Genomic DNA, 19879 nt, shown 5'->3' with positions numbered 1-19879 from the left:
GACAACAAAAAACAAATCCATGAGTTCCTGGATGAGAAACCTATCACGGGCAAAGCGGACAATATTGACGGTATATGAGATCGGATGTTACATACAAATGGTTGGTAACCTCGGCTCTCACGACAAACAATATTAATAGTGTCAAGTCAAACATTACAAGTTATTAAGCTTACTATTTTGACGTTACAACATGCTCGTTTTTAGTTTATCCTTACTTCGTAAAGTTTTGCCCTTTATATTTTTGTTTTTGTCTTAAAACTTTAAAATATAATTTTTTTACAACATTTCGAATATACCGTTGCATAGTGTTTATTTTTATCTACCTTTCGGTGTATATTTTCTTCAAAACTGAGTTGTACGTGATAATGTACAAGTCATCAAAGAACAAACATACAAGTCATCAAAGCTCCTTCAAGGTTTCATTTTTTCTTTTTTTTCCGTAAAACCATTAAAACATGATGTTTTATAAAAAAAAAACCGCCTTTGCCGTTATAATGTGATTATTTTTTGTAAGTCAAGGAACTCTCTCTGATGGATTAGAGAGATTTGATATCATTATATACTTGATTACAAAGCTAACTACAAGAAGAAATATATGCATAGTCATAACAATTATTGACTACATAATAATTACAAAATATTCACAATTGACTAAGAGGAAGAATCGTAGGAATGCTTTATGTTTCAGAAAAATACAAAAAGATTTTGTTTCCGCTTTATTTTCGACAACCGATGTCTAAAAGCTGAGTTTCAAAATCTAAGTATGCTGAACGTGTTTTTGAAAATAAATAAGTTCATTAATTTGAAACTTGAAGTTTTTAAAAAATCAAAAATCAAAAACAGTTTGTGAGATCTCCAAGGTCATTAATTTGGACTTGGAAGATTATACGTGAGGTTTTGGATTCTTAAACTGTCAAATTCATAAAGTCATTTGATAGGGGGAGTGGAGTCAAGTAATCCTGGATATATTCATATTGTTATATTTGTATAATAGAGCCAGATTCTTGATCTAAAAAGATTTTAAGAACCAGGATTATCATTCCTGGAAAATCTGAAAAAGCTTTCACTGTCACATATTTGAAATGCTTCAGCTTATGCTGAGAGTTAGGTTTTCAAACTTATATTGTCAAATTTCTTATAAATGTTTGAGATTTGCAGATACTATGCCAGATTACGATCCCGATAGCCGAGTCTAAGGGGGAGTCTGAAGACGAGCTTATCGCAAGGGGGAGCTTGTAATTGGAAAGCCAGTTGTCGATCCCAAAAGCACGGAAGCTTAACGAAAGGGGGAGCCTGAAGGAAGAGTCTAAACGAAAGAGGGAGCAATTAATGCTGAAGACAGATCCACGGGGAGTCTGATCGAGCAAGTGAGAGTCTATGATTGCTGAAGATGTAAGTGCTTCATAAAGACTTAGAGAGAGAGAGAAAAGACAAGATGCTACGAGATTGACTGTGCAATATCTAGGGGGTCTGTGAGTGCATTTATGTCTATCGCCTCCGTCAATTCAGATCGTAGCAGAAATCAGAACAAGACAAGGTTTTATGATGTTAAATGTAGGGAAAAGTCAAGGTGGCATTATTGTAATTAAATAGAACTCCTTAAAGCCTTTGCCTATAAATAGGAGGCTAAGGCTAGTGTTTTTGAACTTTTGTCACTTTTGGCAAACTTTGGAGCTAAGGTGATTAGAGAGAGATTCTAGAGAGAGAAAGTAGCAACGGTGATTCACGGTGCTTGTATTCTGTCACATCTTCAATAGAATCATAGTTTATATTCGTTCTTGTGTTCGGTCCACACACATGTACGGATTCCGCACGTCACACGTGTCATCTCGCAATCGTTAAGGAGTCGTTTACGGTCCTACAACGCGTTCACACAAAGCATATGTTTCAGAGTTTAGAAAGACTCCTCTTGTTTGGGACCCTAAACAAAAGGTTTATTTTTTTGGGTCAAGGAAGTGAGAGGTACGCCGATCTTTTAAAAGTTGAAGATGACCCGACAGTAGTAACCCGCCAATCCAAGGAACGAACAGACTTCAGTAGGAGATTTCGGTGCGATCCAAATCTTATGGCTTCGATTTTGGTTGGATTAATATGGCTACCCTTTTCGTTTACAATGTAACCAAGGAATTGAACTTCTTATAGCCAAAATTCATATTTACAGAATTTAGCGTGCAATCGTTCGGCTTGAAGGAGTTTCAAGATTAAAGCAAGTGTCTCTTGTGTTCGGTTTTGGAATAGATTAAGATATCATCGATAAATATAATCATGAAACGATCGAGGAAAGGTTTACAAACCTGGTTCATCAAAACCATGAAAACTGTGGGTGCATTGGTTAAACCAAAAGGCATTACCATGAATTCATAGTGACCACACCTTGTACGAAACACGGTTTTTGGAATATCTAATTTGTGAACACAAAGTTGATGATAACTATAACAACCCTCCTAGAACCCTTCAACGTGACCCTAAACATTCCTAATCTACCCGTGTGCAAGAAACGAGCCCGAAATACCCTAATATTTATAAAAACCAAGAAAAACAAAATCTAGGAGCCGCTCGCGGGGCGCGACTCCCTCAGCTACCTCTCTCGCGGGCCGCGACTGGACTGGATTGCCGGACAAGGCATTACGCCACGTGTCCTAACATGTGTCAAGGCTAGTGTGAAGACATGACAAGGCTAGAGCCTAACCTACCTGTCTCGTGGGCCGCGTAAGGGACGGAGGTGTGCTTCGCGGGCTGCGAGCCGCCTTCGAGTCAGCCTATAAATAGAGGCTTCAGGCTTCATTTGCAATTCGTTCAAAATTCGAATTCACTCTCAACTTTCTGTAGCAATTATAATACTCGGGTATTATACCCCTTTAAAGCGCAGCTCTGCCTCGTTGTAAGTAATATAACCCTGCTTGTTACCCTACACGATCGATCTAGGGCTCCGTAACGCATGTCAAGGCTCTGCCTGACTCAGTCGTTGGAGTTCTGTCTCGTGTTACACTCGATAGATTTAGGACTCCGTAATGCATGTCAAGGCTCTGCCTGACTCAGTCATTGGAGTTCTGTCTCGAGTTGTATGGTTAATGTGATTTGGGTTATTTTACTAACACGTGTGAGCTGTTTAATTTTAATAGATAATAACCAGGAGATACACCAGGAAGCTTTAGTTTTACCTAAATAAACAATGTTAGTACATTCTCTTTTTGTAAATATTTTTGTGAGTCAAAATGTTTTACCAAAACCTCAAATATTTTAAATTACACTTAACAGTAATCGAGTATTTGTGATTCTACAATTACGGTCGGTATATTGGGGTTTTGTATACAAAATGTAGAAGACGTTACCATTGGACAAAGAGTTAGCCAATGAGTAATATGACCCACAAGTCAGGTGTTGACAGTACTGAATGAGTAATTGAGTAGATATAAGCAAATGTAATTGCGGATGCCCTCAATACTGTAAAGTGATAAAACTGTTTTAATTAAACAGTGATGCACTCGCCAGTATTTCTTGCTGATAAAATCTTTTTAAAACGCTTTTCAGGTAACAAAATGTGAAAGCCAATAGAAGCCAGCTGGAGAGCACTGAAGGCTTGGAAAAGTGGCTATAAAAGTTACCTAAATAAAAAGGAGTTTTTGTTTTCAATAATTAGGGTTTATCCCTACAGATGTATTGTCAAATGAACGTGGGTTTTATCCCAATGATTTATTATTATAAAAGTTTGGTGTTTAACTCTGATAAAAATATTCCTCTACACCCTACTATAAGTATTGCAAAAGAAAGCACTCTAGAAGATGTTCCGTATACTGCAACTTTTGCAAAATGTCTGGACACAAGGAAGAAGACTATAGGAAGAAACCTAGCAATATGATATGTTTTAATTGTGGAGAAACTGGGCACATCAGACCGAACTGTCCGAAACTAGCTCTAGCAATAACCAACAAGGCTAAGACAACTGAAGGACCTAAGAAGAATGCCAGAGCATTTGTTCTGACAGCTGGGGAAGCCAAGATGATTCCGGATGTGATTGCCGGTACGTTCTTAGTTAATAATATATTCACCAAAGTATTATTTGACTCTGGTGCAAACCAAAGTTTTATCAATACTTCTTTCTACAAACTTCTCGACCTACCCTTAGCCAAACTTCAACAAGATTGTCTGGTTGAGACAGCAAACGGAAAATCCATTAAGATAAGTGAAATCTTGTAGGGAGCAAGAATAGAAATTTTGAATCATAACTTTTCAGCTAACCTTTACCCAATGAATCTAGCCAGATTTGATATTGTATTAGGAATGGATTGGTTGGTAGCCAATCGTGCCAGTATTTTATGTGATCAAAAGTCAGTACAAGCAAGTACACCAACAGGTGAAAAGATCACAATTAAAGGAGATAAGCCAACCAGATCGACAAAGTTCATCTCTGTGATGAAAGCCGCAAGTTATGAAAGGAAAGGAGGAATAGTATATATGATTTCTATAATCATCAATACTAAAGGAAAAGAATTAAAAGATATCCCTGTGATATCTAAATTTTCAGACGTCTTTCCAGAAGAGTTACCTGGATTACCGCCTGATAGAGAGGTTGAATTTAGGATTCACCTAATACCAGGAACGACACCGATTGCCAAAGCACCATATCGATTAGCACCAACGGAGATGCAGGAACTGAAGAAACAATTGGACAAACTTCTTGACAAGGGTTTTATACAATCAAGTTCATCACCGTGGGGAGCGCCGGTGTTGTTTGTTAAGAAGAAAGACGGATCGATGCGTATGTGCATCGATTACCGAGAATTGAACAAAGTTACGATTAGGAATCGGTACCCACTACCGAGAATCGATGATCTGTTCGATCAACTTCAAGGAGATCAATTCTTTTCTAAGATCGACTTACGCTCAGGATATCATCAATTGAAAGTACATGAAGAGGACATTCCTAAAACTGCTTTCAGAACAAGGTACGGTCATTATGAATTTACCGTCATGCCATTTGGTTTAACCAATGCACCAGGAACATGATATGTAAACCATACCTGGATAAATTCATAATTGTTTTTATATATGATATTCTAATTTACTCTAAGAGTAAAGAGGAACATGCAGCGCATCTGCATACACTTCTGACATTATTGAGAAAAGAGAAGCTTTATGCTAAATTCTCAAAATGTGAATTTTGGTTACAAGAAGTGCAATTCCTTGGACATCTGGTTAATCATGATGGAATTCATGTGGATCCCACAAAGATCGAGGCGGTTACTAAGTGGAAAGTCCCTGAGTCGCCAACAGAAGTAAGAAGTTTTCTTGGACTGGCAGGATATTATAGACGGTTTATCTGAGATTTCTCTAGAATAGCCATTCCATTAACCAAACTGACCTGCAAATCAGTTAAGTTTGAATGGGGACCAAAACATGAAGAAGCTTTTAAGATTCTTAAGCAAAGGTTAACCAACGCACCCATACTCGCATTACCAGAAGGAACTGAAGACTTTATAGTCTATTGTGATGCGTCTAAGTTAGGATATGGATGTGTGTTAATGCAACGTCAAAAGGTTATAGCTTATGCCTCTAGAGAACTTAAGAAACATGAAGAGAATTATACAACCCATGATCTAGAGTTAGGAGCCATAGTTTTTGCCCTTAAGATTTGGAGACACTACAAGTAGATTTAAATGATCAAATTCGAAAGGTACAGGAAACAGGAATCAAGGACGATGCTGAAAGTTTAAAAGGAATGATTAAGGAATTAGAACAAGGAACAGATGGAATTTGGAAGTTCCATAAGAAAAGGATAAGGATACCTAAACAAGGAAACCTACGCCACAGAATTCTAGAAGAAGCTCATAAGTCTAAGTATACGATACATCCCGGAAGTAATAAGATGTATCAAGATCTAAGAAAGAATTTCTGGTGGATAGGAATGAAAAAGGATATAGCAAAATACGTTGCTAAATGTCTAACCTGTTCACAAGTTAAAGCTGAGTATCAGAAACCCTCAGGGTTATTGCAACTATTAGAAATGCCAATATGGAAATGGGAATTGATAACAATGGACTTTGTTACCAAATTACTCAAGACAAGAAAAGGAAATGATACAATCTAGGTGATTGTTGACAGATTGACTAAATCTGCTAATTTCTTACCAATGAAGGAAACTTTCAGTATGGAACAGTTAGCCAAGCTATATGTAAATGAAATAGTTTCATTACATGGAATTCCTTTATCTATTGTATCTGATAGAGATAGCCGTTTTACTTCTCATTTTTGGACAAGTTTCCAAAAAGCAATGGGAACCAGGTTAAACCTAAGCACAGCTTATCATCCTCAAACAGACGGACAAAGTGAAAGGACAATACAAATAATGGAAGATATGCTTAGAGCCTGTGTAATTGATTTCGTAGGAAATTGGGACGACCATTTACCATTAATAGAATTTTCCTACAATAACACCTATCATACTAGCATTAATGCTGCACCATTTGAAGAACTTTATGGACGAAAGTGCTGAACTCCAGTCTGTTGGGCAGAAATTGGAGAAAAGCAACTATTTGGACTAGAGATAGTGCAAGAAACAATGGACAAGATAATTCAAGTTAAGGAAAGACTAAAAGCAGCACGAGATCGTCAAAAAAGTTATGCAGATAATCGACGAAAACCTTTAGAATTTCAAGTAGGAGATAAAGTATTGTTAAAAGTCTCTCCATGGAAAGGAGTAGGCAGATTCGTTAAAAGAGGAAAGCTAAGCCCCATGTATGTTGGACCTTTTGAAATCATTAGAAGAATAGGACCCGTAGCCTATCAGCGACAACTGCCAAAAGAAATGACAGGAATACATGATGTGTTTCATGTTTGCAATCTCAAAAAGTGTTTAGCAGATGAATCATTAGTGATACCTCTTAAGGACATAGAGGCAAATGAGAAATTTAAGTTTATCGAGAAGCCCATTCAGATTGAAGATAGAAAGATCAAGAATCTCAAACACAAGAGACTAGTTCTGGTCAAAGTGAAATGAGATTCCAAGAGAGGACCAGAGTACACTTGGGAACTCGAGTCAGAGATGCAGAAGAAATACCCACACCTGTTCTAGTAGACCTCGAGGACGAGATCTAAAACAAGGTGGGGAGGATATGAAAACCCTCCTAGAACTCTTCAGAGTGACCCTAAACGTTCCTAATATACCCTGTGTGCAAGAAACGAGCCCGAAATACCCTAATATTTATAAAAACTAAGAAAAACAAAATCTAGGAGCCGCTCACAGGGTGCGACTCCCTTAGCTACCTCTCTCGCGGGCCGCGACTGGCCTGGATTGTCGGACAAAGCATTGCGCCACGTGTCCTAACATGTGTCGAGGCTAGTGTGATGACCGGACAAGGCTAGAGCATAACCTACTTGTCTCGTGGGCCGCGTAAGGGACGGAGGTGTGCTTCCCGGGCCACGAGCCGCCTTCGAATCAGCCTATTAATAGAGGCTTCAGGCTTCTTTTTCAATTCGTTCAAAAATCGAATTCTCTCTCAACTTTCTGTAGCAATTATAATACTCGGGTATTATACCCCTTTAAAGCAAAGCTCTGCCTCGTTGTAAGTATTATAACCCTGCTTGTTACCCTACACGATCGATCTAGGGATCCGTAACGCGTGTCAAGGCTCTGCCTGACTCAGTCGTTGGAGTTCTGTCTCGTGTTACACCCGATTGATTTAGGACATCGTAATACATGTCAAGACTCTACCTGACTCAGTCATTGGAGTTCTGTTTCGAGTTGTACGTTTAATGTGATTTGGGTTATTTTACTAACACGTGTGCATTGTTTAATTTTATTAGATAATAACCAGGAGATACACCAGGAAGCTTTAGTTTTACCTAAATAAACAATGTGAGTACATTCTCTTTTTGTAAATCTTTTTGTGAGTCAAAATGTTTTACCAAAACCTCAAATGTTTTAAATTACACTTAACAGTAATTGAGTATTTGTGATTCTACAATTACTGCCGGTATGTTGGGGTTTTGTATACAAAATGTGAAAGACGTTACCATTGGACAAAGAGTTAGCCAATGAGTAATATGACCCCACAAGTCAGGTGTTGACAGTACTGAATAAGTAACTGAGTAGATATAAGCAAATGTAATTGCGGATGCCCTCAATACTGTAAAGTGATAAAACATTTTTGATTAAACTGGAATGCACTCGCCAGTATTTCTTGCTGATAAAATCTTTTTAAAATGCGTTTCTGGTAACAAAATGTGAAAGCTAATAGAAGCCAGCTGGAGAGCACTGAAGACTTGGAAAAGTGACTATAAAAGTTACGTAAATAAAAATGAGTTTTTGTTTTCAATAATTAGGGTTTATCCCTACAAATGTATTGACAAATGAACTTGGGTTTTATTCCAATGCTTTATTATTATAAAAGTTTGGTGTTTAACTCTGATAAAAATATCTCCTAACTACGGTCCTGATGTCTTCCGCTGCCAAATTAATAAACACCAATACCATCGATCTGATCTCGCGGCACCCGTGCCTGGGCAGGGGTCGGGGGTTGCGACAATAACCGAAATGAAGATTTATTTTTGAGAAACAAGTTGCGCCTTAGGGTTGATCGAAGTGGTCGTCGATTCAAGGAAGGGAATAGCGGTTTATGATGGTGGGTGTGTTAATCTCACAATAATCGATGCACATGTGAAACTAACCGTCCTTTTTAACAAAAATGATCTGAGCGCCCTAAGGGGATGTCCTAGGGCATATGAAGCCTTTATCAAGTAACTCTTGAAGTTGGCTAGATAGCTCTCGCATTTCCTAAGGAGCGAGATGATAAGGAGTTTTCGCGACGGGTGTAGCACCAAGCATGTAGTCGTTCGAAAGTCAATGGTATGAGCGGGAGGAAGACCGGGTAAGTCTTTCAGCAAGACTTCGGGGAAATCACAAATGATTATAATGTCTTTCACACTTCATCCTTTGCCCTTCTCCTCCACAACGTGGGCTAAAAGGCAAAGTACTCTTTACGTAAGTACTTTCGGGCTTGTGTGTATGACATGAGCTTGAGCTTGATTCCTTTGGAGGGTTTCTCGCCATAGACTTGCAAGCTACCCAAATAATGAGCTTCATCGAATGGAAGCGGAATGCGGATAAACTTTTCGAAGCAAACGATTTCGGCACGGACCTTGGTAAGCCAATCCATGCCCACTATAATGTCAAAGCTACCCAAATGCATGTGTATGAATTCAATCAGGAATTCGTGTTTGTTATGGTTAAGGACACAATCGGGAGTATGAAATAGATTTTCCTTTGGCGACTTCGACGGTAAAAGAATTCGGTAAGTTAGAGCGTGTACATTTAAGTATTAGTTCAAATTCTACAGATAAAAAAAATTATCCGCACCAGTATTAAATTATAATAAAGCAAAAATTCCATTTACGAGAAACATACCATTTACAACATCATTGTCGTTTTACGTTTGTTTTGCATTGATGTGGAAGGCGCGTCCACAAGGCATCTGCACGTGACCTTGGTTAACTTGAGGGCTTTGGGGGCTAAGGTGGTTAAGATCACCACATTTGTAGCAAGCACAACCATTTTAGCTGGTGGTCATTGGTTTTGGTTTTGGGGTTGGGTTTTGTCACACCCCAACCAATGGCGGAAACATCGGGATGAGACGAAGTGTGAAGATTGCTAGAGACATCATAACGCTATTTGTGACAATATTTAGAAATTCCAAATTTCATTTCATTTCATAACTTCAAATAGTCAACATTACAAGAAATTCAAATACAACAAGTTTAACATAACAACATGATAACATAACAAAATTTGATACAACATATTAAACCCTAACGTCTATATGTGTATCTAGGCATCAACGCTACTTCTTTTCTTAGCATCGTCCTCATCAACCTGTAACATGTTTAAAATAATTCAATGCAAAAGCAAAGGCGAGTATACAAGTTTGGTACATACATAGCATAAGATAAAAATGTGAACAATTCCTCATAGCAAGCATGCGATTCAAGATAAACATTAAATATGGCATGTGTATAACATATCAAACCAAGAAAACGCAACTTGCTCATGACATAACCAAAGTTTCAGTAGAGGCGGGTCGTTAATCCTATAGCGCTACATATGTCAAGGTTTGGCTCGTACGAAGTTAATGATAAGTTCAACACATAAGAATCACCCAAATTTAAAGTATCAAGTCATCACATATACAAGCATGTTATAGGAATGTTCATGTGTTTAGACAAAAGTTCATATGTAAGTTTCAATAGGTAAACATGTTACACCCCAAAAGTGGTAAAAATAAAAGGGGGAAATACGAGTATACTCACAAAGTTTGCATATGTTTTCCGATTATCCAATTGTTGACGAGTAGAGATTTAGAGTCCGAATGTCTAAGGGTTAAGGTTCAAGTATGTTTAGAGTCGAGATTCGGTGTTTAAAACAACATAAAAATAAGATATGAGAATAACATGGAAAATAATCATTTAGTACATATGATGCTTGTTCTTGACACTAGGAAACTCGAAGGAGTTTAGATGTTTTCATGGAACAAGGTTCCATTAGAATCGTGACAAGTTATCATAGTCTAGGATGATGTAATCTAGTACCCCGACATATGAACACTAGTTCATCATCAAAGATTCGATTATTCGAATAATATATTTAGGTTATATAATATATGTCCAATAGTTCAAGCATGAGGTAGAAGATTAAAATCTTCATTTTGGTACCTCTAAATGTCATAGAAGTCATGTAGGAGGTAGGAAGATCAAGTCTTCCATTTAGGCACCTCTATGTGTTCACCACTACACTTGATGTAAAAAAAACAACCAAGGAGGGTCATGAACATACAATAAAGAATAAGAAATATACACACTAACTAAGAGAAATCATCAAATCATGTGAGGATTGTATGTTTGGACAACCCAAGTTGTTCCATAATCACTCATGTATCAAAGACAAAGTTTGACATGACTTGTGGGTTAAAAACCCTAAACAAAACACCAAGTTTATGAGGTTTCATCCTCTGATTTTAAATGTCTCAACCTTGTTTTTAAGCTTAACCAACCAAGGGATAAGTTGTAAGCATTAGGACATAGGTATGAGATGTGTTAGACACAAGTTGCATAGGTTTAAACAAGTTTTTGATGAACATAAAAACAAACAGAAAGTTTATGGACTATTTCGGGGCATTTCCAGGTCTGATTTCTCCAAGGAGAAGTCTAGGAATCGAACCCCATGATTATACAAGCAAGTAGGAAAAAGAATCGAGTGAATCGGATAAGAATTGAGTGAGTTATGCTCATTTTCGTGAAGGGGTGTCAATCTACTCGAACCCTTGCTTTCAGCTACGGTTTGGTGGATGTTTTGTGAGTTTTTAGGGTTGCAAAAGTGGTAGGGAGGCTGGTTATAAGTGGTATTTATAGGGGGAAGGATTAGGGTTTCAATGGGTTAGGCTTTGGAAGTGTTTAGAAGGGGTTACACCTTGAAACTAGCCCACAAAACCCAACTATATGGGGCTGAATTTTGCTGAATTGGGCTGCCATATTTCTTTATTTTTTTTATTTTTTAAAACATTATAATGAGTAATTTTGTTAATTAAGTTGTGTAATAATATGCAACAATGTTTCCCCTAACTTGTAACAAGGTGAAATATGAAATAAAACATGATTTAACTAGGTAAAAAGTGTAATGTACAAGTTTTATTTACGAAGCAAGTTCCGTATTTTACAACGATTACGATGAAAGAATGGTTATAAGAACACAAGATTTCCAAAGATAGAATTTCACGTAAGGTTTCTAAATGTAGGATGTTTGAAAACGCAGGGCGTTACAGTCTCCCCTCCTTTAGGAAATTTCGTCCCGAAATTTATTCAAGAGGAAGGCTTGAAAGAGTTTTTTGGCATAAAGGTGATCATTAAGAATTGAAACTTGGGAAGTTTGAAAGTTTTGAAAAGTACCAAATTTTGGAGAACATCAAGGTAGATTTGCAAGGGGAAGTTTTTAAGGATAGTATAAAAAAAAATCATACTTTCGTAAATCCTGTTTATTGAGAGGAACGAAAAGGTTTGTTACTTTAAATAAAGCAATAGAGGTATACTAAGTATAGTTACACAAGAATCAAGAATAGGGAGGCTATTTTATAGGTAATGAGGTAAGTTAGGACTCAAATGTTTAAACAAGCTGGATTGCGAACGAGTTTTGTATAAAATAATACGAGTATAGAATGAACGAATGGCTCTTAAAGAGTACAAGTATGTGAATAGCATAAGTGTTGGATAGATGAACATAGTGTGTTAAGGATGAAGTCTCGTCATGAATAATCGGATATAATGCGTTTGTGAGTTGCGTGAAGTTGTATTAGGTCCAAAAGGTCTGCAACACACTGAATTTCTCATGGCACGTTTTACGAAAGTTTGGTAACATGGTGAAAACACTTATATATAGGAAGTACCAGCGGCGTATCCACCATGTTTTAACCACATTACGTCCGTTTCGTTACTCGGGGTCATGTTACGTTCCGTGTCTTACCATACACAGTAGTACACTCTATGGTTCTCATACGCCTATCACTATAATCCCGTGTGCACCCGCGATTATACTGATTGTCGCATGATCCACATAGCTTGTACTAGTTATGTATGAATCAAGGTATACATGAATTTGAAAATAAGAATGTGTACGTAGAAGAATGTCGTATGTAAGCATGTTTATGTTTAAGCATGTATGGGACCCACGTAAGCGATTCCCTCGTATTACGCTCGCGTATAGGTACGAATGTACGAATCATGAGTAAGGATGAAAGTATGAGCATAAGTTTAAGTATGAATACGCATGTATGTATGAGCATAAACATAAAACGTGTAAGTAGTATGTGTACAAGCAGAAGCGTAAAACGTATAAGTAGTATGTGTATGAGTACAAGCATAAAACGTATGAACATAGGTGTAGGTATGAAAAATAAATATTGCGTATATGGTGTACGTTGAGACATTGCGGAGAAAAAAAGGTTAAGTATGTAGATACGAACGATATAAATGATGTTATCGCGAGATATCGACTAAAATGTGTATGAGGATGTGCATGTATAGTTGTTTAAACAAAACGTTGAGTTTGTCGAATCAAAATTAGATTGAGCTTGGTTTGAAAGGTAGAATATAGTTTGTATATGTAAAGGAACATAAAGTACTCATTGGTCATGCTTAACGTATTTTGTAATGATTGAAATGCTACTTTTGTTTTAAAAAAAAAGTTCACGTATGTTGAAAATTGTCGGTCCCCATGAAGTCTTCTAGCCCACGTGTTTTGAAATTTGGATGACGAGTTAAGCGTTGTAGAGAAGGTTTTTTTTTTTTTTTTTTTTAAATAACGGGTTTGTTTCATTTGCATCAAAACATGAAAATTTTGGACTTTGAAAGTTCTTGTGAAAACGTCGACCATTAGAAAAGAAATTTAGTAAAAGAACTTCGAGATTGTTTAAAAATAATTTTTAACAAAGGATTTATTGATGTTGGAAAGAGTATTTGGTAAACGGTCATATACATCTATGAGGTCTTATAAGTAATTAAGAAAGGTTAGTTTGATTTCGATTAAGAGTGGAAGTCTCTAGTATGATGATATAATGTGAACGTGTTTCAGTTAATAAATCAGATGTGAAGTTCATGGGCAAGAGATTCATTAGACCGATTAAATTGATAGGTAGCATTTCGTAAGGTTTGGAAATTCGTGTAGTAAAACGGTAAAGACATGATTAAGAATCTCGTGTATATGATTTGAGTGAAAACGGATGGTAGAATAAGAAGTACGTTTGATAAACAATGTATTTTGAAATCGGTATAAGTAGGTATTTTGAATAATGATAAATGATTTAGGTATAAAACATGATCGGGTTTGCATAATAAAATATTTTGAAAGATAAGTTTTGGGTAACGGTCACCTAAGTAAGGGAATCACCCCTAACTCGTTGGTGAAGTCGTTTTAAGGGAAGAGGGGTGGAGTCAATCGTCAAGGTAAGGAAGTCACTCCAACCTCGATGATACATCTCCACTAGTTGTTACAAGGAATATGAATTTAAATTATATGAAAATCATGCGTATATAAGTGTATCGAAAAGGTTCGATATGTTGTGCGTGTGAAAAGAGAAATCAAAGGTAAACTCGAGGTTGAAAGATTGCATCGTATAAAATGAACAATAGAAACACGTGTTTGACCAAAGTTTGGAGTGTTCCAAAACGGAACTTTGACTAACCAAAGTGGTCGAAAAGTCTTTTGAATTTGAGGAGCATGTTTTGGCCTAATAGGTAAAATACTCTCGCCGACAAGTCGGTTAACGGTATTTACCCTTCCGGTTACTACATGTCCCAAATCAATCGAAATTTCGAGACTTGGCGGGATTTATGAAAAAAATGCCAAGGAGTGGAACTAGTCGACAAGGTGCGGGTTTCACCCCTAACTTGACGATTTCGTATCCTAAGTGTGGTTGGTACTCGTCGGGTCAAAATTTAATTTCGACGTGTTGACGAGGGTCCACTAGAACTTGAAATTTGAGATTTACCATTAAGATGTGGATTTCACTCCTAGCTTAATCGCGATATCTCGTGTAAAAAAAAAATAATAGGTAGATTGAGAGTCGTTCACCAAATTGTGGGTTTCACGCCTATTTTGGTGAATTCGTCTCATTTGTACAATATGAGTGTTGTCGGATTTAGAATAATCGAGTAAAATGCATGAGGGAAGTGTATGTCGAAGGAGATACACAAACAAGTATAAACACATAAGAAAGCATATCAAGGATGATACTTAAATAATGAAATAAAACAAGTATTAACACATAGAGAAATATGTCAAGAATAACACATAAAGAATCGAACAACGAAACAAGTGTTAACACATAATAAAACAAGCATTAATGCGTAAGAATAACATGTCGAATATTACACATGAGTAACATACATGTTTAAAAGAGCATAAATAAGTAACAAATAAAGTATCATGTAGTAGTCCAAGCAAAGCATACGAATAAGGTTCTAAAACTATAGACTAGGCTAAAGCATTCCTACTTTTCCTAATTCCCTATAGTTATGGCTCTGATACCAATCTGTCACACCCCAACCAATGGCGGAAACATCGGGATGAGACGAAGTGTGAAGATTGCTAGAGACATCATAACGCTATTTGTGACAATATTTAGAAATTCCAAATTTCATTTCATTTCATAACTTCAAATAGTCAACATTACAAGAAATTCAAATACAACAAGTTTAACATAACAACATGATAACATAACAAAATTTGATACAACATATTAAACCCTAACGTCTATATGTGTATCTAGGCATCAACGCTACTTCTTTTCTTAGCATCGTCCTCATCAACCTGTAACATGTTTAAAATAATTCAATGCAAAAGCAAAGGCGAGTATACAAGTTTGGTACATACATAGCATAAGATAAAAATGTGAACAATTCCTCATAGCAAGCATGCGATTCAAGATAAACATTAAATATGGCATGTGTATAACATATCAAACCAAGAAAACGCAACTTGCTCATGACATAACCAAAGTTTCAGTAGAGGCGGGTCGTTAATCCTATAGCGCTACATATGTCAAGGTTTGGCTCGTACGAAGTTAATGATAAGTTCAACACATAAGAATCACCCAAATTTAAAGTATCAAGTCATCACATATACAAGCATGTTATAGGAATGTTCATGTGTTTAGACAAAAGTTCATATGTAAGTTTCAATAGGTAAACATGTTACACCCCAAAAGTGGTAAAAATAAAAGGGGGAAATACGAGTATACTCACAAAGTTTGCATATGTTTTCCGATTATCCAATTGTTGACGAGTAGAGATTTAGAGTCCGAATGTATAAGGGTTAAGGTTCAAGTATGTTTAGAGTCGAGATTCGGTGTTTAAAACAACATAAAAATAAGATATGAGAATAACATGGAAAATAATCATTTAGCACATATGATGCTTGTTCTTGACACTAGGAAACTCGAAGGAGTTTAGATGTTTTCATGGAACAAGGTTCCATTAGAATCGTGACAAGTTATCATAGTCTAGGATGATGTAATCTAGTACCCCGACATATGAACACTAGTTCATCATCAAAGATTCGATTATTCGAATAATATATTTAGGTTATATAATATATGTCCAATAGTTCAAGCATGAGGTAGAAGATTAAAATCTTCATTTTGGTACCTCTAAATGTCATAGAAGTCATGTAGGAGGTAGGAAGATCAAGTCTTCCATTTAGGCACCTCTATGTGTTCACCACTACACTTGATGTAAAAAAAACAACCAAGGAGGGTCATGAACATACAATAAAGAATAAGAAATATACACACTAACTAAGAGAAATCATCAAATCATGTGAGGATTGTATGTTTGGACAACCCAAGTTGTTCCATAATCACTCATGTATCAAAGACAAAGTTTGACATGACTTGTGGGTTAAAAACCCTAAACAAAACACCAAGTTTATGAGGTTTCATCCTCTGATTTTAAATGTCTCAACCTTGTTTTTAAGCTTAACCAACCAAGGGATAAGTTGTAAGCATTAGGACATAGGTATGAGATGTGTTAGACACAAGTTGCATAGGTTTAAACAAGTTTTTGATGAACATAAAAACAAACAGAAAGTTTATGGACTATTTCGGGGCATTTCCAGGTCTGATTTCTCCAAGGAGAAGTCTAGGAATCGAACCCCATGATTATACAAGCAAGTAGGAAAAAGAATCGAGTGAATCGGATAAGAATTGAGTGAGTTATGCTCATTTTCGTGAAGGGGTGTCAATCTACTCGAACCCTTGCTTTCAGCTACGGTTTGGTGGATGTTTTGTGAGTTTTTAGGGTTGCAAAAGTGGTAGGGAGGCTGGTTATAAGTGGTATTTATAGGGGGAAGGATTAGGGTTTCAATGGGTTAGGCTTTGGAAGTGTTTAGAAGGGGTTACACCTTGAAACTAGCCCACAAAACCCAACTATATGGGGCTGAATTTTGCTGAATTGGGCTGCCATATTTCTTTATTTTTTTTATTTTTTAAAACATTATAATGAGTAATTTTGTTAATTAAGTTGTGTAATAATATGCAACAATGTTTCCCCTAACTTGTAACAAGGTGAAATATGAAATAAAACATGATTTAACTAGGTAAAAAGTGTAATGTACAAGTTTTATTTACGAAGCAAGTTCCGTATTTTACAACGATTACGATGAAAGAATGGTTATAAGAACACAAGATTTCCAAAGATAGAATTTCACGTAAGGTTTCTAAATGTAGGATGTTTGAAAACGCAGGGCGTTACAGGTTTGGTTACCTTGTGGTCTATGACCACTTCGATACGCGGAGGCTACATGTCCATACCAATTGTAAGCGGTGCAATGCCGGCATTCGGTGGTTGCATGGTGTTAGCGGCATGTGTTACACTTGGGGAAAGACCCGATGTAGGCCTTTTTTGGCATGGTCTTGGTTTGAGCTGGCGGGGTGTTGGTTTGGTGGGGTTACCATAGCGTAGTTACCATTTTGAAACTTGCGTTTCTTACCATTTTGGATGTTGGTTTTCGTTGAGGTTTTGGGTTCTTCGGGCTCATCGGGTGTTCGGTGATGGTGTGGTTGACGGCCTTTATGACGCCTTTGAAGGCTAAAGTTCCATCTATCACATGGTGGTCGGAAAGTGCAGCAGCTAAATGGATAGCACGTTCAAGGGTTTGGGGTTCGGCTGCTATCACGGATCTCAAATGACTAGTGGGAGACCCTTGATGTATTTAGCGATGGCTCGCTCGGGTGTGTTGACGAAATATGGGCTAGTATGCTAAGTTGCTTAAAACAGGTGGTGTAAGCAAGGTTGTCGCCACCTACTTGTTTGAGGGTTCAAAATTCTTCGTCAAACTCTTGCACTTCATGTGGCGGACAAAACTCCACTAACATGAGTTGTTTCACCTCGTCCCAAGGTAGGGACAGGGCGACTTCGTTCCCACAAGCGTTCCTCTTATGCTTCCACCACTCGAGCGCCCTCGACTTAAAGATGTCGGTGGCACTTCGTGTGTGTAGATGATCTGGACACTCGCTATTGATGAACGAGAGCTCGATGGAGATTCTCGTGTGAATGCTCTAAGAGCATTCACATCCCATACATCATTCTTAACTCCATCATCAAAATTAAAAAAAAATTACAAAAACATCACCATATCCCATCCACTATCTTTATTTTAACCCCTTAAAATATAACAATAATTTACACTTTCCTCAAATTTGAAAAACTAATATTCACCCCTATACCCCCCCCCCCTCTCTCTCTCTCTCTCTCTTACACACACCCCCACACACACGCACACAAGATTTATATAAAAAGAGAAATAAATAATAAAAAAGAGAAAATATATATATAGAGATAAGTATAGTGTATGGGATGTGGGGTTTTTTATTAAATGAAAGATGAATTCTAAAAGGTATGATTTTTACTTATATTATAGGGTAAAAAATGATGGAAAGGATGTGAATCTCTAATGCCCATGTTGAAAATAATATCTAAAATAGATATAAACAAGTAATACTTTAGAGCACTCACATTGGTTTCTTCATCTCATTCTCTATCTATTAAAGATTTCTTTAGTTTTTACCTATTCATCAGAATCTCTAATTTTTCTTTTTCTCTAAAATTTAGAGCATAAGGAATAGTGATTTCATATGTATAGGAATTCATTATTCAAATCTCTAAAATGTTAAAAGTTGTACCTCATATAGGAATTCTACATTCAGTTTGCACTTTAAATATAGAAGAAAGAGAGAAAAAATTATAAGGATAGTATGATGAATAAGATGTAAGGGGGTTTAAAATTAAATATAAGTCAAAAGAACTATGATTTCTCTAATACGGAGATAAAGATTTTTTAAATTGTTTTAATGCAAATAACTTTTCACTTACCATTTAGAGCATTCACAACGCTAAGGGATGGTCCAAATCTAGACTAGCCTATTCAACATGTTATATCATTCTAAATCACCATCACTCCAAACCCCGCTTATACCCCACAACACTAAATCATTCCAAACTTCTACCTCATTATCACCTAATCACCTAATTTTCCTTTTATTTAAACTATTTATGATTTATATATTCCATTTATAATAAATCATATAAATAATAATTGAATCTCTTTTATATTAATAAATTATATTTTTCATTTATAAATTATATAAATATTAATTATTAATTAAATTTTAAATATTTAATAATAAATAAATTAAATTATGTATCTATTATTTATTATTCTAAGACGGTTACTGTACCAACGGTTATCTCTTCAAATGGTTACTTTCCAACGACTATTTTTTCAATTGTTTACTGTTTCAACGGGTAGTTTCAAAAGACTATTTTTCCAATCTCTATAAATACAACATTTTGTTTTATATCCCACATTTGCACCTCTCACTTCACAAATCACTGGAAATACCAAACTAATTCAAAGATATAGGTGGTGGTTATAATCCAAGTGGTGTAACCAGACCGTCAAACCTCAGGCGATCGTCTCGTCGACATTCTAACTCTCAACCTGCTCTGTCAAACCGTCCACCTGCAGTAGTCTACCCACCACCGGCAGGAGTCTTCCCACCACCTGCAACCTGCAACAGTCTATCCATATGTAGTAAGACCACGACGATCGCCCTGTCTAAATCCTCATCTTTGTAACCCTTCACCTCCATAGGATGATGACTGAATTGTTATCACAGATGAGGAAGCGAACTTTGTCTATGACTACACCATGGTACAACTCCAATTTGATGGTCTGTGTCACGGCCCCCGTTCCGGTTTAACCCGGTCCAGGAGCCGCGGGACAGAAACCCGTGGTATTTCTTATTTGATTTGACAGCGGAAGTTTAACAGGATCTTTAAA

This window comes from Helianthus annuus, chromosome 13 (assembly GCF_002127325.2).
Source record: "Helianthus annuus cultivar XRQ/B chromosome 13, HanXRQr2.0-SUNRISE, whole genome shotgun sequence".
In the NCBI taxonomy this organism is placed as follows: domain Eukaryota; kingdom Viridiplantae; phylum Streptophyta; class Magnoliopsida; order Asterales; family Asteraceae; genus Helianthus; species Helianthus annuus.
The sequence above is the reverse complement of the archived record's forward strand: the minus strand, read 5'-3'. Positions refer to the sequence as shown.